The sequence below is a fragment of the Ambystoma mexicanum genome, chromosome 3p, assembly GCF_040938575.1.
Source record: "Ambystoma mexicanum isolate Mex_15411 chromosome 3p, UKY_AmexF1_1, whole genome shotgun sequence".
In the NCBI taxonomy this organism is placed as follows: Eukaryota; Metazoa; Chordata; class Amphibia; order Caudata; family Ambystomatidae; genus Ambystoma; species Ambystoma mexicanum.
Window position 1 is genome coordinate 157,632,102 of NC_090925.1, and position 22,950 is coordinate 157,655,051.

The window sequence follows — 22,950 nt, forward strand, 5'->3', positions numbered from 1 at the left end:
CAAGAAGATCTTTACCTATTTTACTGCACACAAAGCTATTGGTCATATGTCTAGGCCCCATACTGTTGAACAAATCTTGCTCTTTGAAAAACACTCACCCTAATGTATGATATGTCAATTTACATGTTCGATATAATGCAAGGTATACAATCCAGATGCTCACTGGCTTTTCAAATATATGTGTGTTCACAAACATGTTCAACTTGCATATGGTTCTTAAATGTATATAATACTAGACGGTAATGTCACTAGGCTGTTATAGATAGAATTTACTTTGTAACATGGTGCTCATGATAAACATAAACATGTAACCTATATTATGATCATAGTTTGCATATTATTCGATGTACCTGCAACCACACTGGCCAAATTCTACCTTGCATTCTAATGATTCGTATGTAACCCGCAAAGTAGACTGGCTAGAGGCCACAGGACCCTCTCTCTCTGTTTACTCAGCCCCCACCTTCCTCCCCCCTCAGGCCGGGCTGATATCTGAAGGACCTTGTTTCACTGATGATGTGATGCTATAATTGTAACCTCTAACCCCTCTGTTGAGACTGCACCAAGCATCCACCCTCCCCCAAGTTCCCAGACCCACTATAGCACCATAAACTTGCTCTGCACCCCCAGGCTTTGGTTAAAGAAATATGGGCAACAAGCCTCTCATCCCAGCGCCTTTTGATGTACCAGCTATGTGCCCTCTGACCAGGTAGTATCCCAGCTCACCCCAACCCTGACTGACCATGGTGGCAATATATTTACTCCTATACTAACATACTATAAAGGTGTCCCCTATGAGATCTAACATAGAAGAGTGATAGAGGTATTGTCACGACCCTCGCCCAAAACCCCTTGTGGCAAACCCATTGGCCAGGTGGAGTCAGGACTCGGGCCTCTAGAGCCAGGCATCCTTTTCCAAAGCCCTCTTGGGGCCACTCTCATACACCATGAGAAACATGTGCTTGGGAACTACTTATTGAGTTGCCAGCCAACATGGAGGCATCCACATAGCTTGGTTCCCATGAACCAAGCTATGTGGTCTAGTGTTTTGGGTGTGGTAGCCTAGGGACTACTTTACCTGGACTATTTTGTTGGGGCTATTTAAACCACACCCGAGCAAGACAACACGCTTCGTGTTACTTTTCAGCTTGCAGCGTGACGCTCACCGTGTCCAGCTATTCCCTCGGAGAAGCAGAACCTACAAGGAGACAAAAGGAACATCATTAGCAGCAGCATTTTACCTACAGTCTTCACCTTCAACCACTCGCAACTTCTGAGAACAGCTTCCTTGAATCAGCACACCTCCCGGACAGCACGACCTGAAAGAGGAAGATAGATGCAACATTAAAGAAAGCAGTAGAGACATATGTAAATTACAAACTGCTCAAAAGACTTACCTAGCTGGTCGCCTCACGGCTGACACCATTCTGGACATTCTACTCGCGCTGAAGAACACTGCGACCTACAAGGAAGGAAAACACAGGTTAGCAAAGGCAAGACTTTGCAGCGCTGCGCATAGCGCTTACTTACCACATCAAAGCGCTCTTAATGCGCCATCATTTACCAGCGGGGCTCAACCAAGCCAGTTCACCGCGCTGAAGCTGCGTATACCTAAGGGAGGAAAAAGAGACATTCTAAATAAAGAAAGGCATGCAGGATAGCAACAAAACTAAAGAACAGCAATAAGACCTACCTGAACAATATCAAACGGCCGGCGTCAGTGAAGTAACTGGACCGCACACGTCCAAGAAAGACAACGCGCCCCTGCAAAGAAGGCAGGATGGAGAGCTCGCCTAATTCTACCACCAGGTGAGGAGAGGGCCCAGAGGGGCTGAAATCATACGGGGGTGGAGGAAGGATACTTACCCCTGTCGGTCAGTCTTGAACACAGCCCTCCTGTATTTTCAGGCAGAATCTTCCCCTCAGACCACATCTGGGCAGAGCTGAGAAGCATACCAGCGAGTAACCCGGCTGCGTGGCGTCCCTGTGGATACCAGGTGAGCATAACAGGTATCCTTGAAATGTCCCCCCCCGAAAAGCCACCTGACCTCGTGAAGCAGTTCATTTATTGTACAGTATTTTTAAGATGATGAAACACGAACACCTAGAGTTAAGTGCTATTTTTCTTGTGATGTTAGAATAATGATTTGTAGGTTTTGCGGGGCATTATGAATTATAGTCAATACTGAATGTGTATGCGTGGCCACAAGGGCAAATGTTAGCACAGCCAAGATGTATCAACTAGACATTGGCCGTCCCAGCGCTCCACCCCGATGAGTCCAGCTGACCTACAAGCATCACCGTGACACCACGTTTAGCCTCACCAATCCTGAAGCTTGGACCATACATATTCTATACTGACTACCCCCCATTGCCCAATCTCATCAATTCATGTAATCCCTAGTTCCCACATCATAGGTGATGTGATTTTGTAACAAAACAGAGATGTTTTCTTATGTTTGGCAGAGCGCATTCTGAGTTTGTCTGCTTGCCCTATTTTGGTTTTGGATAAACTTCAGTTTTTATCTTCACCCACACTTGGTCCTGGTCTCATTCCCTCCTGGGGTGTGTCCGTTGTGGACTCTCATTGGGGAGTTTGGTATTGTATTTTTGGGACTCTTACTTTCACCATGTTATGGGCTGGGGTGACCAATGTGTTAAATACAGAAGCAGATGAGTTGTCATTAAATGCTAATGAACCTATGGCATACAAGGTATCTTGTGAGTTTTCAGTCACATTTCTTGTTGACATTTTAGCACCTGGGGCTATTCTCGTTATATTTTGGTGTCAATTCGGAATGTTTGTGAGTACCTTTCCATTCCAGGTCCACTTATGTTCATCCCATATCCACTTCTCCCCTCCCCCGTTCTTTTATTTGGTCACCCCAGATAAAAGACGTTCCCCAGTAAATACCCAATCCAAACATTAATATAGTAAACAAAACAGCTACAAAATGCAAACCACAATGGTAGCTATACGCTCTAGTAAAACTAACTCTATTCCTACTGCTATCTACATTTAATTCTTCTCGCAGTGGTGTAATCTCCATGATTGTTGCACTTGTGTAAAGGTAACAAAAGCGATGGGTTTGAGAAGTCGGAGAGGGAGAAAGGTAGGGAGAGAGAAAAAAGGGAGCGAGAGAAAGAGAGAGAGAGATAGAGAGAGAAAGAGAGATTTAAAATGTCCTCTAGCACATGCTCTAACAGCAACTGCATGTGCTTTAGCACATTTTACATGCTTACTTATGTTAAGGTAGTTTGGACATTTTCAGTCGGTCTCTCTGGTGTGGCGTTGCTTGGGGCTCTATGGACATCAGAAAGATGTATCCAATACCTCAGCTCTTTCACTTTTACTGCTAGAGGGGTAGAGAACACCACCTCATATGGTCCATGGAATCTTGGTGTTCTACACTTCTGGACGAGACTCTTGACATAGATCCATTCCCCTGGTAGCAGGGGCTGAGTTGGGGAAGTGTCAATCAGGGTAGCGGTTGTAGTTTCTCTTTTTTCTGTGCATTCTGGTGGAATTTGCTTTGAAATGCATCTTAATGCTTGTGTGAGCTGTGTGAAATATTGCTTGAAGTCCTCTCCTAAAATAGAGGCAGCTCAGTGGGCATCTGATGCTCTCCTTACTGGTGACTGTGCCATTTGCATACGTCAACCAGTCACTATCTCATGGGGGGACAGGTATTTGCCCTTGCTGGGCTGTGTGTGCGATTGGAATAGTGCCTGGGGTAAGCAGCACACCAATTTTTTCTTGAGGGTGTTGCACAATTTGGACAGTCTACTCTTTAGTAGGCTGTTTATTTTCTCCCCCAATTCCATTCACCTTAGGGTGGTAAATCGAGCAATTTTGTGTTTCATTCCAAACAATGTTGTCACTTCTTTTAACAGCTCATTGGAAAGGTGAGTCCCATTGTTTTATCACAGGACGTCGCACACCCCCCATCGGAACAAGGAACTTTGTGGCACACTTGTAATCTGGGTGGACACAGGGCCCTGCTTCACCCATCGAGAAAACATACACACCACCACAATCAAGTATCTTGCACCGTTACACCTCTCTCCCATATCTGCGTAGTCAATGTGCAGTTCATGGAAGGGCTCTACAGGGTGGGGCAATATCACCCTTAGTGTTCGTAGGGTCATACCCGAGCTAAATAATTGGCATGTGGTATATTGGATAACCATCTCAGTGAGGTGCTCCTGGAGTTTGGGAATTAACCAATCTTCTTGGAGAATGGCAGCAATATGTTGCTTAGAACTGTGAGCTGGGAAGTGTAGCTGATCAAATTATGAAGGAAGGAGCTCAACAGACATCACACCTTTCTGTTGTTTGTTGTCGCCAAAGAAGGTAATTTGGCATTTGGAAGCAACCACGTTTCGGCCATATATCTATTTCTTTGGGTGGCGCTCTGCGTTGCAGCTCACAAATGTGTCCCTATTGGGAGTGAAGTGTATGCGTCTGCTGGTTGCGACGTTGATGAAGTGGCTAAAACATATTCAGCACTGGTTTCGATCAGCAAGTATGTTGCATGCTTGACTGCTGCGTTAGTGGCAGCATTTCTGTAGTGAAAAGGGGAATCCCGCACCCTTCCTTGGGGCCAGCCCTTAGTGCTGTAATCACTGCTAATCACCTTCCCACACAAGTAAGTTTATACGAAGTACAATGAACTCAGTCTGGAAGAAAGCCAATCACACAGAATATATGATGCTTGCATTTATTTCTATAATATCTAGTGAGAACTAAGCAGCAATTTACAATAATATGGGAATGAAAGTGTAAGCTGTATAATGCCAATTGTCAGTCACAGATGAATATGAAATTATTTTAGTCTTACGCTCCTAAATAATGTAGATGATGTCACGATCAGATCACACCCGGGAACCTCGCCGCTACAGGTGCTCGGCACTCCACGATAGAGGAGGGGAGGACTGGCCAAGCCCCCCACAGTCCTACACCAGAGTGGGGGTGTGATGCTAGGAGTCTCGGCCCAGATAGTGCACAGCTGGTCCTCCAGGCACTGTTCCTCTTAGTGCGCGCGTCTCACCAACAGCCCAGGATGAGTCCCTCCTTCACTGGCCCAGGTATAGTTCTCTTATTAGGGGCTGCACGTCAATCACTATGATGTACCAGCTCTTCGAGAAGCTTTTGGGCTCATCCTTCCGGGCAGTAAACATGTTTTCGCCTGGAAAGTTACAAGACTGGAAACAGCCAGTCTTGGCTCCCAGGCTTCATGCACGTTGTTTTGGGAAGGCCTGACATTTGTAGGGGAGGATTGGTCCAAAAGACCCCCCTTGCCTACATCCCTTCCCCAGGTGAGGGCCATGGCTCATCGGGCGTCCCCTCATACCACCAGGGCCCAGGTGGTGGAGGGCTCACCTGCTGAAGACATTGCCCACACGTATTGAATTTAGCTAGGCCTCAGAAACCATTTTGTCTAATAAAGATGGTGTGAGCTCAGCGCACTGTAGCGCGGCCCCCACCCTCGGAGAGTTTCAATTATCCCTGTGGCCACAGCTCCCTGGCAGATCCGCTGTGAGCCCGTTCCCACGAACAAGACGGACATGAGCTAGTGTAAGATACTAAAACTGTAACATTTCACCTTCCGCAGTGTATCACTGCTCCCAGCATGACCCGGCCAGCGAGGCCTGGGTGAAAAAGAGAACTGTAAAACGGTCCTCGGATAAAAGCAAAAGTTCCCAAATATTAATGCCAAGACTACTTGCAAAGCGTGCATTTCTCCACAAAACTTCTTCTATTAAGGAAACCTGTCATATGTATAAACATGGTAGAATGCATGCTTACATGACATTAGCAATGAAGAACCCACACAACTGAGTTGTGTGCTAACAATAAAAGAGCGTTCCAGGGGACTATTCGTTATGTGTATCCTTGAAAAGCTTACACCCCATGGTCCCGCGCCATAACCGAACTAATGCTGCTAGAGTGCAAGGGAAGGTGAATGTAACCATACAGAGGGCTCATGTGAAGGACGCGCGAGAATGCACCTGTCATGCGTGTATGTCTAAGCCCCTTATGTGCCACTACCGTCACATACGGTGGCGAGTCATTTTCTATGTGCTCCACCAACCTCACTACTACCTCACTTACTGCAAATGTATATGCATATAACTAAATGTTGTAGTTGTTAAAACATAGTGTACAAATAATGTGCTCAGACTGGCTATATTTGAGAGACATTTAGCAAAGTTAAAATGTATGTTTTCGAGTGATCCAAATGAGTATTATAGAGTGTTCAAATGTTTATGATGTTTTCACCTAAAGTCGGCAACACACGAGGAAGATACCTTTGTGAATATGTGCAAGGCCATTCCCCCTCCCACCCTGCGAAGACTGCCAAACAAGAGAGCAGAGGCCTGCGCCGCGCTGCTCCACCTCCCCCAACTAGGCTGGAGCCCTTCAAAGATTTGTAGTCCCATCTGCAGCACCCAAGGCCACGGCCTGCCACCTGCATTATTTACAGCACAGCAGTAAACCTCCGCCTGAATACACAAATCCAAACCCCACAACCCATAGGATCACCTTAGACTTATGGCCCCTGTACAATTAGGACACCCAATACTGTGGCAACATACAGCAGCTCATTCATAACGACTTCTAACAAGACAGAAAGACATGTACCGCCTGTCCCATGCCCTGAGACTTAGCCCCTCGACCTATGGTACCGGTCAACAGGACACTGGTAACCACGCACTGATGAATCATCATCAAACCCCTCACAAGGTGCATTCCTCCTGTGTTGCATTAACCTGTAGAATAACCTATTGGAAGATTTACTAAAGAAGATAATATTGCAATAACTGAATGACTGCGGTGTACATGGCCTAGGGCAAATAAGTCAGAAAAAGACATTCATCTCTGACACTGGCCACAATAGCACAACAACACCGCCCGGATGAACTCAGCTGACCTGCCAGGCCCAGCCCAACCCATGAGGCTGACCAGTGACGTCCTCCAGCCAAGGCCAACCACATCTCAGCAGCGCCTATAGCTAGTCATCGCCACCCAATCCCATTGAACTTGTGCCCCTTATAGTATGTAGGTTCTGATGACGTGTTTTGTAAATATATACGCCTGTCTTTGCTATTGTCAGACAGAGCGCTCTCGGAGTTTGCAGAGTTCTTTGCATGCCCTATTCTGATTGATAAACTCCCATTTACGCTCACACGCACTCTGTCTTGGCCTTATTCCCATTCTGGGAGAGTCCTTCATTGTCTCTCATTTGCGGGGAGGATCGTGCTGGTTGGGGACGCTTGCCTTCAGTGGTGACCCCGAAAGCGTGATTATTATTATTTTTTCCCAGTGCGAGCGATCATAAAGGGAGGAGAAGAGGGAATTTAGGACAGGAAACGAAGCGGGGTAAAAAAGGGGGCACGTAGGTCTACTAAGGACCATCTTAAACTTTCTTTACTTTTTCTTTGCATATGGCCATTAGGATTAAGAGGTGAATAAGAGATAAAAGTGACGGGAACCTAGCTCCGAGAGGGGGTGGAAGGCGGCGCCGCATAGTGCTATCTTGACTAGTACTGGGAATATATGAAGAAGTGGATAAAAGTGTCTGGCAAAGGGAGACACAGAGAATATATTAGTTACTGCTATTCTTTCTATTCTTTTCTTTAGGGTGGGGGGGAAAAATAAAAGTGAGATTAATACCAAACCATAGAGATAAAGTAAGAGACAGAGAGTTCTACTGTAAGAGTGAGGATCAAACCTATATATATATATATATATATATATATATATATACATATATCTGAATAAGACGGATAGGGACAGCCGGCCAGGGAGGAAAGGGAGGGCAAATTGAACTTTGAATAGAGTGTTACAGAGAGGTGTGTGCACATCGTATGCGTCAGGAGATAATTTGGTGTGATGGGTGTGTAAAAATGGTCATAAATGTATACCCATTGAGTGGTCATGGTAAGTGTGGCCGGACAAAGCTTTATAAAGACAAGAGTAATAAGGTGAAGTGAGTGTGTACCTTTTTGATTTCTGGGTTAACCTTGTCGAGATTACTGATGGTTTGCTCTTGTACGTGCCCCCCCCCAAAGAGAATAGAATAGAGACGGCGTACAGCCATTCTTATGGTGTGCAGGCAGGGGAAAGAACACGAAGGCCCCCACTATTGCGTAAGACATAAAATACGAGGACTCACATGGTGATACGTTTACATTACGATATTAAGATACATAGAGACACATAAGTACCAGAAGGGCACAAAGTATGAGGGCAGAAACACCCTTATCACATATTTGTAAGAACTTGCCAGGGTACGCGGAGCGGATTAAGAAATATCATGACCAATGGATTACAGAGTTGAAGGGAGAGGGGTTGCCCCAGATATGGCCCGAAGGGGGGTCATTTGACAAAAGTGTCCTAGATATGGTAGCCACATGCATTTGTTTGAAATACAAAGGGAAGCAGTTGCATAATAGGAGAGAGATATTAGATCTCTGGAGGTTGTTTGAAGAGATACCGCCGCCTAAGGCACCAGAATTAAATCCTGACCTACCATCTACCACTGACAACCCACTAATGATACAAAAAGATGCTAAGGCATTGCCCGACGCAGAGCCACCAATAGAAGTAATAAGTTTATACCCAATACTAAACAAGCCAGTGCCCGCAGAGGGGTACAGTGACCCCACTTATGTGCCTCCCCCGACAGCTACTACAACCCAAAGGCCAACGGCACCCCCGCCATACGAGAGTACTAGGTAGCGAGCCCAGGTGAGTACACCAAGGGTGGACATAGGAAAGCTAACAGACGATCGAGAGTCAAGACTCTCGATAGCCAAAGATGAGCTCTCGAGGATAAAAGGCATATGTGAGCGAACAGCACTTAATGCAGCGAGATCAGAGCACACGTCTAGAGCGCCGAGCGAGAGTAGAACACTTGAAGAAGGGTGGAAAAAAGGCGAGATACTGTTCAGAATTCAAGAAGAACCAACGCGAATAATTGAACTAGGGGCAAGAGAGGGATGTACTGACAATGAAGAAAGGCCTATAGGGGACAGGGAGGAGTTACTATGTGATATAAGAGACGATTTGGAGGAAAGCGACAGGTTGAGCATGGCAATGGGAGGGGGAAGCGAAGGGTTTGAGGGTGCATGTTCAATGAGAACACTGGATGATGAGTGGATGGGGCGATTAAGAAACAGGGTGGGGAAAATGGCATCATTGGGAAAATCCGGAGTGAAGACGGGTACAGATGCCACAATGAAATGGAAGTTGCAGCTCCCGCTAATACATAGGGGAGGAGGGAGGCCGAATTATATACCCTGGGCTCAGATGGACAAGGCCAACTTACTAAAGTTATTGCCCCCGTTATCGGGAGGGGCGAGCAAGTGGATATACGCCTTTGAGAAACACACTGCCGGGGTACCCCTAGCAATAGGGGATGTGAAGAGCTTGCTTGTATCAGCAGTGGGGGATCAGGCTGATAGAGTATGGGTAAAGGCTGGTTTCCCAGGAGTAACATTAGACTGCGACCGCCATGATGGGGCCTCCTTTAACACAGTGCGTGCAAGGGTGTGGGATGCCTTGCGGGAAACATTTCCAGATACCCCAGACTTACAGTCAGTAATGCAGTGTACAATGAATGACGGGGAAGATGCTATGGATTACATTTTTCGGGTCCAAGAGATGTGGAGAGCAGAAACGGGTACGCCCTGGTATCAATCTACATCTTTATTTTACTTCATTATAAAGAGGGGGTTGCCAAAGGAGGTGCAAAAGGCACTCGACAAGATAGCAGGTATTGAAGCGAAAGGATGGCCTGAGATTCAGAGCATAATAGTGCACCACTGTAAGCGAATAAAAGAAAGGGAGAAGGAGGTGGCGCAGAAAAGATTGGCAGATGAAGCGAAACTAGTGCAGACAAAGTTGCTGAAGGTCGCAGTAGCCGCGCTCCCACACAACAGGGAGGGAGATGAGGAGGAGGAGGGGCTGGTAGCAATACAAGGAAGGATGGCAACTAATTGGGCGGGAGCAGGACAGCGGCAGTGGAACGAGCAGGAGCAAGGCGGAGGTCCGCAGTGGCAAGAGTGGGCCCCTCGAGGGGGACGAGGTGGGTACAGGGGCCGAAGAGGAGGTGGACCGGGGTACGGGGGAATGGGAGGAAATGGATGGCAGGGTCCCAGAGGAGCGCAAGGGAGTTGTTGGAACTGCAGAAGATGGGGACATTACTCTAGGGAGTGCAGAAGCAGACCCAACAATGGGTTTCAAGAAGCAGAACATTATGGCCATCCCCATCCGGGGAGCCCATATGGTCTCCCAATGGGACAACAACAAAGAAACCCAGGCCAGGGGTACAATGAGCAACAACAGGGGCATCAGTACAGAACACAGAACCACCCACAAAACAATGACTATATGCAGTACACGCCAGGCATCCCTTTTGCGACAACAGCAAACGGAGCCCCCGCACCAGCCCCCTATAGTGGCGTGTCAGTGGTTTCAGGGAGCGTGTTCAACCAGGGGGGGGGCAATGAGACACCCCGCATAGGACAGCCCACAGAAAACACTTGCGTGTCCAGTTCTATCTACCACCTATGATGCATCAGAGGAACCATTGGTAGGGGCGCAGATAGGAGACAAGCAGTTCATATTCATGGTGGATTCGGGAGCGGAGAAATCATGTATTAGGGAGGGCCGGTTCCCGTTATCTAACCGGAAGTTAGAGACGCAGGGGTTCTCTGGGGCTGTAATTGAAGTTCCTTACACAGAAGCATTGGATGTAACAGTGGGGGGCAACACTGTAAAGACACCCTTACTGTATTATGAACACTCGCCAATAAATTTACTAGGGAGGGATCTCCTTAGCAAACTCAACATGACGATATCCTTCACTGAGAGAGGTATAGTGTGTTCATCACCCAGAATATGCCCATTACGTGTAATGTTGGTAGTACAGGCTCACACAACCACACAAGAAATACGAGGTTTGCCAGTAAACGAGGAAATGTTTATTGAAGGACTAAAGACACTGGCCCTCATAATTCCTGAGCTAAGAGGAATTGATTGGAGGGTTCCAGCGGAGTTCCTCTTCCGCCCAATAGTGTGCCGTGACACAGCTCCAGGGTCAGTGGTATCATTAGATTTGCATGATGTACAGGTATCTGCGAAAAGGATTTCTGTGATTGGAATAGATATAGAAGGATGTGAGTGGCGTACAGTACTGTGTACGAATGCCAATATTGCCCTAAGAGACTTAACTGATGAGGATCTCTTCTCAGATTCAGAGGGGGATGGTGAAATAGTAATGGAAATAGCAATGCCGTGTGACATTTTGATTCAAGCTAGGGAAATCCCTGTTCAGCTGATGGCAGTGGTGGGAGCACCACCGTCATTCTTCGATGATGACATGAGGCTCGTACCAAACAGGCCCCCATGATGTAGGGTTGTTGCATGGAGTACAACCTGTGATAATAAAACTAAAACAAGGAGCAATTCTACCCCGAGTGAAACAGTATCCATTGTCCCGTGAAGCTGAAGAAGGGATAAAAGAGACAATAAATGCACTACTAGCACAAGGGATAATAGTGCCTTCAAACTCCCCATGTAACACATGTATTTACCCAATCAAAAAAGCAAAGGGACGGTCTTGGAGGATGATACAGGATTTACCCCCCCTCAATGATGTAATTCAGATAGAGTTCCCTTTGGTCCTGAACACTGCATCAATATTATGCAGCATCCCAAAAACGGCATCACATTTCACGGTGGTCGACTTGAAAAACGCATTTTTCTCCATCCCCCTGGCTGAAGAGAGCAGATACCTGACCTGACAGGGAAAAAGATATGAACATTGCAGATTACCGCAGGGATACTGGGAGCCCAAGCATATTCAACCGCATATTACATGAAGACTTAGGAAACCTATCAGTTGAGAGTACAATCATTCAGTACGTAGACGATTTACTCGTCTGTGCATAGGACAAAGAAACATGCAGAAAGGATTCAATAACACTCCTGACCCTATTGGCCAATAAGGGGTAGAAAGTAGACAAGGGAAAGCTACAGTACTATCTGACAGAAGTTCTATACCTGGGACAGCTAATATCAAAAGATGGAAAAAGAATAATCCCCGACAGGGTAGAAGCAATAAGATCAGTAGGAGAACCCACAACAGTGAAAGACATGCAGAAATTCCTGGGAATGTGCAACTATTGCCGAGCATGGATATTAGATTATGCAGCATACACCAGACCCTTACTACAAGCGCTCAAGGAGGCACAACAGGAGAACAAAAAAATAGAATGGTCAGAAGAAATGAGCACCTCCTTTAAATCATTAAAAGAGTTAATTTCAAGCGCTCCAGTGCTCACTGATCCTGATTATGGACGCAAGTTTTACCTGTTCTCACACTACAAGTGAACACTCATGACAGCTGTACAGACACAGAAGACGTCCCTAGGACACAAACCTTTGGTTTACTATAGTGGCTGTGATGCAAGGACATTTCGCGTGCAAGCAATCGCTAGCTGCAGCCGCGTTCGCAATAGAGAAAAGTGCCACAATAGTAATGGGATGCCCTGTGACATTGTTTGTTTGTGGAACATTCATTATTTGCAATACTTGAGAGGTCAAAAAGCACACTGACAACACAGCGGGCAACCGCCTACGAGATAATATTGTCGAGCGCCAACATCCATGTGGTGCGATGCAAGACAGTGAATCCAGCAACATTCATTACAGAAGCGTGCACACTAGAGGACATGCAGGAACACAATTGTGCAACTTACACAGGAGAAAGAGGGGAGGACACAGTGGTGTGTGAGAATGCTCTGAGCGAGGGGGAAGTGTACTTCGTAGACGGGTCAGCATCAATTGACGTGGACACTGGAGAGAAACATGTGGGTATGGCAGTGGTGAGATTAGAAGACGGTGAGTATGAGACACTAGTGCAGTACCGCCTCCCATCACATTACTCCGCACAAGCAGCAGAACTGATTGCACTCATAGAAGCACTACATGCAGCTAAAGGTTGTGCAGTGACAATATACACAGACTCAGCTTACATGACGACAACAGTACATGGGGGTCTAGCAAGATGGGGGCGGAGGGGGTTTCGACGAGCAGATGGAACTCCAGTGCAGCATGCAGAATTGCTGAAGGAGTTGATTGAGGCCCTACAAGATCCCACAGCGGTAGCAATAGTGAAGTGCCAAGCACATACATCCAACACAGATGTTGTGTCTTTGGGAAACGCGGCAGCGGACGCTGCCGCCAAGGAAGCTTCCTACTTTCAGAAATATGAAGCAGGTGAGTACATGCTGCAGCACAAGATAAACGAAGAGCTCCCAGAAGGCTACAATATGATGCCTATATCACAAATACTAGAATTACAGGAAGGAGCAAGTGCAGATGAAAAATTGATGTGGACGAAATGAGGGTGCAGGCAATCGGCGACAGACTTACTGTGGCGACAAAATAACTCAGGAAAAGTGGTAATGCCAGTAAAGTTATTGGAAATTGCGTTCCAACAACTACACTTCCCAGCACACAATACGAAACAGCACATTACAGCAGAGATACAGGAGGAGTGGTTCGTGCCCTGTCTCCAGGAGCACCTATCTCGATTAACGCTGGAATGCACAACATGTCAGATATACAATTCAGGAATGACATTACGTACGCTCCGGGGAACAATTCCAAAACCGATTGGGCCATTCAGAGAGCTACATATCGACTATGTGGACATGGGAGAAAGGTGCAATGGGTCACGTTTCATGATCGTGGTTGTATGCCCATTTTCAAGGTGGGTAGAAGCAGGCCCATGTGCACGACCTGATGCTAAAAGCGCTGCAAAATTCCTAGTGAGCCAAGTGTTTCCGCGCTGGGGAATTTGTGACGTGATTCGCTCGGACAACGGCACTCACTTTGTAAATGAGCTCTTCAAGGAAGTAACTACATTGTTGGGAATAAAGCATAAATTGTGCTCGATTTATCATCCTCAAAGTAATGGCGTAGTGGAAAAGATGAACGGATTGTTAAAAGGGAGGTTATCAAAACTATGCTTTTCATTAAAAAAGAACTGGATTTACTGTTTGCCCCTTGCGCTATTTGAGCTGAGAAATCAGCCAAGCAAGGACCACCATTTGTCCCCGCACGAGATCGTGACTGGGAGACGAATGCACACAGCACACTCCCCACTGCGCGAACACTCAGATGCACACAGAAGCGCTGCGATATTGGGAGAGGAATTCACAGACTATTTGAAGAAATTAACAAGGGCAGCACGCGCAATATCAAAGCAGCTCTCTCCACCTTTCACACGAGAGGAAGGAAACACAACAGGGTCTGTTACGGAGCCTGAACCACAGCTACAGCTGATGCCGGGTGAATTCATTTATGTCAGGAGTTTTGTGCGTCGGTGGAATGCACCACGGTTCCATGGCCCACACGAGGTAGTGTTTTGCACGCCCACAGCAGTAAAAGTAAAGGGCCTGAAGTATTGGGTACATTTGACGTACGAAGGGCATATAATAATGTGCAGGAAGAGATAGATGAGGAGGCACAGACAACAGCAAACAATGCAAACGAGCAGAATGTCTGAATATGAACTTGTGTGTGTGACAGTAATGCACCTGAATGAAAAAGTGGCTGACAAGTATACTTGCATTTTTAGGATATTACAAAAAAAAAAACAACAAAAAACATTTTTTCTCGTGTGTACTTATATGTAATTAATGATGTGATAAAATTATGAAGTGTTTACTACCTTGTCTGTGCATCCCCATCCCTACAACCCTACCCGCTTCCATTCCCTTTCAATATATACTGGCACTGGTAGTGCCAACAAAATGTTTACATTTATGCACTTAATGCACTTTTATATCTCAAACAGGAGCTACCATGGCATCTAACGGGCAGCCTGCAACGGATAGATTTACTAGATTTAGAGAGTGGTTAACTGAGAGATGCAGATATTCGTATGAGTGTGGATTATCTGTGTGTATTACATTGTTTTTTACAATAATGTTTGGTCTGGTTACATATTGGTTCATAGCCTTCATCTCTATCGAGATGAACGAGGGGGGAGGGATTAACAGCACTACTGTGATCAATGCAACCACAAGTGTAAATACTAAGGAAGGTGATTTTTTGGTATGGGACGGAACTAAACTTGTATGGGGTTATTATACCACACCATCCAATGCTGTCATCTCAAAAAATGAAGGGCTACAGGGTGAAATGCAAAATAACACAGTGTCTCCGCCAAAAATATCTAATTACAATGCTTGCAGTTTAAATGACCGAAACCCGTCCGCCATATCCTGGTTGTATAACACCCCCACCAGCCAGCCTGCCCCCATAGCAAAAAACACACTGACAGACAACGTAAAGGAAGAAAAGGAAAGGATGAGAGCAACACATGAAATATGATATGATTATTGGGCAAAGGGGGGCGGGAAGGAGAAAGGGGGGCCCGTTTTGTCCATCGCCCATGAGGCTGGGAAGTATATGAGGAACTAAAATAACAGACAAAAAAGGGAAGTGGGGAGGAGGAAGTATGATGAGTACTATGGGTTAGGATTAGATAAAATGGAAGACCCACGACATCCCCACCAGACGAATAAATGGTATGCGGATATGAGTGCAACAGCTAAACAAACAACAAACGAGAGCTGCTATGTCTGCTCCCTCATTCCCCATGCTTCAGGCACACCCAAGGTATTGTTACCCAAAGAGTTGCCTATTGTAGATGCCCAATGTCTCCTTCATCTCACGTTGTGCAGGATTAAGAACACCTTCCAGGCACATGAAGTTACTTTTAGAATGCTGCAGAACGAGAAAACTTGCTACCCAAAGACGGTAGGAGTGGTATGTCTGGAAGAACCATTTTTTGTGATACAAGGGACACTTTTCTCGGACAACAAGTGGAAGGATGAAGAAGTAATGTGTAAAGCTGAAGCGCTGAGGGGTGTGGCACCAGAGAAATTGCAATGGATAGAAGAAACGTGCACACCAGTATGGAAGGAACACATTTCAAAACTAACTTGGGTAACAGCCATTGAAAAACCCTTCAAGCTGCAGAACGAAATAGACTATGAACTATGTTTTAAAGGAGAGGGGAAAACCTCCATGGGGACAAACAAGAACTGTAACAAGACCCTCACCATCCCAGATCTGAAAAAAGGGACAACGGCCCTGATGGACACGTATTGGGTATGCGGCAACCAGGCATACCTGCACCTCCCCCAATCATGGAGTGGCAGCTGCTCAATGGCCACTCTGCACTCAGCCCTAATGGTAATCCCAGAAAGCCACATTGATGGGAGCAAAAGGACACGAGAAAACACCCAACAGAGTGCGACCCAGCCGACTGCAGAGTCACAAATATATGTCCTGTCTTCCGGGAACAAGGAAGAGGTGCTGTCCCGAAACAGACGAGCATCAAACTACATATGAAAGGCATCGTCAGAGTTGCTGGCACAGATCCCAGACAGATATCGATTATTCAGCTCGGCAGAAACCTTCTTTGCCTCACTCATTCCAAGTATCCAAGCCAGAGCAAACGCAAAATGGCTCCAGATAACACGTTGGGAGCTGATCCAGCTGGCAAATGACACTGAAGAAGGGTTCAATGTAATAAAAGTGGAGCTAAGAGCTTTACGGCTGATGACCATGCAAAACAGGTATGTCTTGGGCCTGTTGACAGCGATGGATGGAGGTGTTTGCCGAAAAATCGGAAGTGCCTGCTGCACTTTCGTACCTTCTGAAGACGCAGACAACGGCTCCCTGTCCCATGTGATCGAAGCAGTACACAACCTAGGAGAAAGGATGAAAATGGAAGGTGGAGCAGAAGAAAGCACGTGGTTCGACAATATCTTCTCCTGTGTTCCCTCATGGCTGGGAATGACTGTGAAATTTTTGATGCCAGCTGTGGTGTTCCTCCTCTTTATTTTTTGCCTGTGCCAGGTGCGTCTTCGATGTTGTGCTAACGCAGTACCTAATGGTGCAATGATGATGGTGACAATGGGCAACACCCGTGGTACAATACAAACTGTGCAGGGAGTACAGGTACAAACAGGAACTGATGACACTCCCATTTATCAGCTAGTGCCCAGGTATCATGACAAGGATATCATAGACAAATTGTGGCATACCACCATCAGAGAGCCCAGTATACTAGAATGGTACCAGGAGGTGTGGGTAGACTTGGAAGGAGAGTGCGGATGTATATACCTGACCTGTACCCCAGATGAATATGCTAGGAGGGGTGAGAGCTTAAGGGGGGTGTGCAGAGCGTGGATGCCCATAAAAGGCACACCAGCATGGGATGACGCAATCATTGACGAAGAGGAGTGTAGGAGATTGGAAGAGTTAAAGAATGTGTTACTTAAGTAACAAAAGGGGGGAAATGTAGGGGAGGATTGGTCCAAAAGACCCCCCTTGCCTACATCCCTTCCCCAGGTGAGGGCCATGGCTCATCGGGCGTCCCCTCATATCACCAGGGCCCAGGTGGTGGAGGGCTCACCTGCTGAAGACATTGCCCACACGTATTGAATTTAGCTAGGCCTCAGAAACCATTTTGTCTAATAAAGATGGTGTGAGCTCAGCGCACTGTAGCGCGGCCCCCACCCTCGGAGAGTTTGAATTATCCCTGTGGCCGCAGCTCCCTGGCAGATCCGCTGTGAGCCCGTTCCCACGAACAAGACGGACATGAGCTAGTGTAAGATACTAACACTGTAACATTTCACCTTCCGCAGTGTATCACTGCTCCCAGCATGACCCGGCCAGCGAGGCCTGGGTGAAAAAGAGAACTGTAAAACGGTCCTCGGATAAAAGCAAAAGTTCCCAAATATTAATGCCAAGACTACTTGCAAAGCGTGCATTTCTCCACAAAACTTCTTCTATTAAGGAAACCTGTAAAATGTATAAACATGGTAGAATGCATGCTTACATGACATTAGCAATGAAGAACCCACACCACTGCAGTTGTGTGCTAACAATAAAAGAGCGTTCCAGGGGACTATTCGTTATGTGTATCCTTGAAAAGCTTACACCCGATGGTATCGCGCCATAACCAAACTAATGCTGCTAGAGTGCAAGGGAAGACGAATGTAACCATACAGAGGGCTCATGTGAAGGACGCGCGAGAATGCACCTGTCATGCGTGCATGTCTAAGCCCCTTATGTGCCACTACCGTCACGTACGGTGGCGAGTCATTTTCTATGTGCTCCACCAACCTCACTACTACCTCACTTACTGCAAATGTATATGCATATAACTAAATGTTGTAGGTGTTAAAACATAGTGTACAAATAATGTGCTCAGACTGGCTATATTTGAGAGACATTTAGCAAAGTTAAAATGTATGTTTTCGAGTGATCCAAATGAGTATTATAGAGTGTTCAAATGTTTATGATGTTTTCACCTAAAGTCGGCAACACACGAGGAAGATACCTTTGTGAATATGTGCAAAGCCATTCCCCCTCCCACCCTGCGAAGACTGCCAAACAAGAGAGCAGAGGCCCGCGCCGCGCTGCTCCACCTCCCCCAACTAGGTTGGAGCCGCTTCAAAGATTTGTAGTCCCCTCTGCAGCACCCAAGGCCACGGCCTGCCACCTGCTTTATTTACAGCACAGCAGTAAACCTCCGCCTGAATACACAAATCCAAAGGCGCCCCCTCTTAAACCCCACAACCCACCGGATCACCTTAGACTTATGGCCCCTGTACAATTAGGACACCCAATACTGTGGCAACATACAGCAGCTCATTCATAACGACTTCTAACAAGACAGAAAGACATGTACCGCCTGTCCCATGCCCTGAGACTTAGCCCCTCGACCTATGGTACTGGTCAACAGGACACTGGTAACCACGCACTGATGAATCACCATCAAACCCCTCACAAGGTGCATTCCTCCTGTGTTTCATTAACCTGTAGAATAACCTATTGAAAGATTTACTAAAGAAGATAATATTGCAATAACTGAATGACTGCGGTGTGCATGGCCTAGGGTAAATAAGTCAGGAAAAGACATTCATCTCTGACACTGGCCACAATGGCACAACAACACTGCCCGGATGAACTCAGCCGACCTGCCAGGCCCAGCCCAACCCACGAGGCTGACCAGTGACGTCCTCCAGCCAAGGCCAACCACATCGCAGCAGCGCCTATAGCTAGTCATCGCCACCCAATCCCATTGAACTTGTGCCCCTTATAGTATGTAGGTTCTGATGACGTGTTTTGTAAATATATACGCCTGTCTTTGCTATTGTCAGACAGACAGCGCTCTCGGACTTTACAGAGTTCTTTGTATGCCCTATTCTGATTGATAAACTCCCATTTACGCTCACCCGCACTCTGTCTTGGCCTTATTCCCATTCTGGGAGAGTCCTTCATTGTCTCTCATTTGCAGGGAGGATTGTGCTGGTTGGGGACGCTTGCCTTCACATTCCTGCCTTATCAATGCACCTGACTCGCAGAGCAAAGACGAGCAAGGCTGTGCAAAGCTGTGCCTGGCTCCCAAGGGCTGCGTAGAGCCTCTTGCAAAGGCTAGATGTTTATGTCTTCAAGAAGGGCCTTCGCAGTTAACCCCTTACAAGCATGCGGGCTCACCCAGTTCGAGAGGCCTGGCTGATTTCAGCATTTTCCTCCACGCTTCGAATAATCTCTAATGCACACAAGATATCTCAGTAGGTTAGTGCAAATGCAGGTTACTGCAAGCGCCTAGCAGCTTATCACAACAGTTTCCTAATGAGATTTTGTCTGTGTTTTGAGTATGAGCTAAGCATTTAACTATGGCTACTACAGAAAGTTCTAAAAGTGCCGAAATCAGAGTATTGAACAGCTTTGCATGTTGTTCTGGGGAACCATCTGCCCTCCTGAACCCCCTCCTTCTCCATCTGGATAGACATGCATGTACAGTTGTGTTTACGTATGTAGAATCAGAATAAATGGTGACAAAGCACCCTTTTAGCGCTCTTAGAGATTTGATTAGTGCTACAAGTTCTGCTGCTGGTGCGGAATAATGTCTGGGCAATCTTTTCATGATGTGTGTTTCGTATTCTCCTTCCTCTAATTGTACCACAGCGGCCCCAACATGTTTTTTACCGGTTTCATGAACAATAGAGGCTGATCCATCAACGAAGTACACTTCGCCATTTTCTAGGGTGCTATCTTTAGCTTTGGGAATGTCATCCTCCTCCCCCTCATATATGGCGCAGTGATGCTGTTGCAAATTCTCAGGAGTGCATGGTTCTGTGATGAATGTAGCTGGGTTCACTGTTTTACACCGTACCACATTTATGTGGGGACTAGACAGAATTATCTCATAGGCAGATGCCCTTTGTGTGGTTATAGTGGACTTTGATCATTCCAGTATTGAGAACAGTTAATGCTCAATGTACAATGTTACTGAGCAGCCCATCGAGAGATAGTAGAACCTTTTTTCGATAGCGAAGGCTGCAGCTGCAAGTGCTTGTTCGCAAGCAAACTATCCCTGCATAATGGAGTCAAGTGTGCGGCTATAATATGTCAAGGGCTTGTATAACATGGAACTTTGTTGTGTTGGTACTTTAGTCTTGAGGGTGCCATTTGAATGCGAGAATAAGTAAAACTCCTGCATATAGTCGGGTGTTGCCAAAACTGGAGCTGTTGAAATTTAATCTTTCAGGTCATTGAAAGCAGTCACCATTTCTGCTGTCCATTGAATGGTTTTCCCTCCATTTGGGCTTCCTTGAGACCTTGCAACAGTTGTCTGATGTATGCAACACTGTGACATCTCTGTCAGGTATTATTCTTTTGCCACCTTTAGAGATGAGCTGGCCCAAGTACTATACTTCTGGTGAAACATACTGGAGTTTCTTTCTTATCTACCTTGTAGACTTTTTTTGCCAGGAGTTGGAGTAAGACAATGGAATTCCTTCGACAGCTCTGTTTACTGTCACTACTGACCAGTAGGTCATCTATGTATTGAATGATCATGCTGGGCATATGAATGTTGCCAAGGTCTTTGTGTAAGATTCTGTTGAAAATGCTGGGGCTTTCACAGTACCCCTGGGTTAAGCAATGGCGCTCATATCTTTTCCCTCCCAGAGTAAATGATGTGAGATACTGTGACTCTGGTGAGTGGCACTGAGAACATTTTTTCATGTCCACTACAGTAAAATGGGTGGCTTGTTTTGGGATGCTGCACAAGATGGAGGACGGGTTAGGGACAAGAGGAAACTCCTTCTGTACAATATCATTAAGGAGGCACAAATCTTGTATCATTCTCCAACTCCCCCGTTGCCTTTTTGATTGGATAGATAGCCGTATTGCATCGTGACGTGGAGGGCCCTATAATCCCCTGTTGCAATAGGGCCCGCAATGTTTCCTGAATCCCTTCCTCGACTTCTTTGGACAAGGGGTAATGTTTTACTTCAGGCAGTATGGCCCTTGGCTTCAGTGTTATTTTTACTGGGGTCACCTCTTTTAGCATCCTTACATCATGTGGATTTGTAGTCCATAAGTGTGGCGGAACCTGCTGTAGATCAACCTCACAGAATGGAGGTGGACCACTGACAACGGCCAAATGGGGACTCTGTACTTTCCCGTCATTGTACCATAATTTCTCAAGGGATACAAATCTCCAATATTATTTCTCCATCAACGCTTGCATCCTCAAACAGTTCTTCATCTGAGAGCTCTCAACGCTATATTGTGGTGAATACACAACACTGTGCGCCATTGGCACCCATGGATATCTGTTCACAGTACCACAATTTGTTTGGCAAACACTTGCAACCCTTCCAACTCCAGGGGCAAGATAGTAACAGCAACCACCTCAGGGAGTGCTACAGGTCAGAAAACAAAATCAGCAGGCACTCTCCACTCTCTACTCTTTTCGTGGAAGTTAGGGCAAGCACTCGTATGCCGTAAATGAACATATCTGGGTTTACAGGTATCCCTCTTACTACCATCTCACTGAACACTGCATGTATCACTAGCATGGCCCAGAGGGGGCACATGCCAGGGATTGCGCAAAGAATCCCTCTATCCGTAAATGAGATGGTCATGTTCAATTTGCTGAGCAAGTCTCTCCCTAGTAAGTTAACACAGGAGCTTTCGTGATACAGGAGGGGTGTGCGTACCACCTTCCCATCTATTTTGACATCCAAACCTTCTGTGTATGAAACCATTACCACAGCCCAGAGAAACCCTGAGTGTTGAGAGTTTTTCCTGATAATGGGAGGTTGTTTTCACTTAGACACGACTGCTTTGCTCCTGAGTCCACCATAAAATGAATTGCTTATTTCCTATCTCTGCCCCCACCAGCTGTTCCTCTTCTGAGTTCAAGGTCATTGATAGCACTGGGCATGCAAGTGCTTGTTGTGGGTGTTCCTAGTCAGGATACGTATCTGTACCTGGAAATAAAAAGGGGGTCCCTCCCACCACAGTTGCTTCCTGATAGGGGGATGCTGCATCATTGGGTGCAGTGTTGAAACGGTGTCGGTTTCCTTCGACTTGTCTGTTGGGTCGGGCCTGGTTCTGTTGCACTGTCTGTTGATGTGGCAGTGCCGATATGGGCCGCGAATTCAGGGAGGCAGCCGAGTATATGCTTTGTATATTTCGTATGGGATTGCTGTGGCCCCTTGAGCGTGCACTGGTGTGGGTTCCTGTAAAATTGTTGATTGTAACCCTTGTTCCCCCTGTCCGCTGCAGCACTCTAGAAAGATTTCCCCAACTCCCCCATGACCAGCATTACCCCTGTGCTCCCCCTCTTTGTCCCTGTCTGCCATACCCCCCTTGTCTTTGCCCCCAGAACCCACCTTGTACTCGTTGTGGCCCTCCTTGCCATTGGGGTCCTGTATACTGTTGGTTTCCTCCCCACTGTCCTTGTCTGTTGTCTGCCCACACAGCTGTCATTCTCACCTGTGTGGCGATGGATGCACACCCTTCCTTGGCCAGCTGTTCTGATGGCTGTG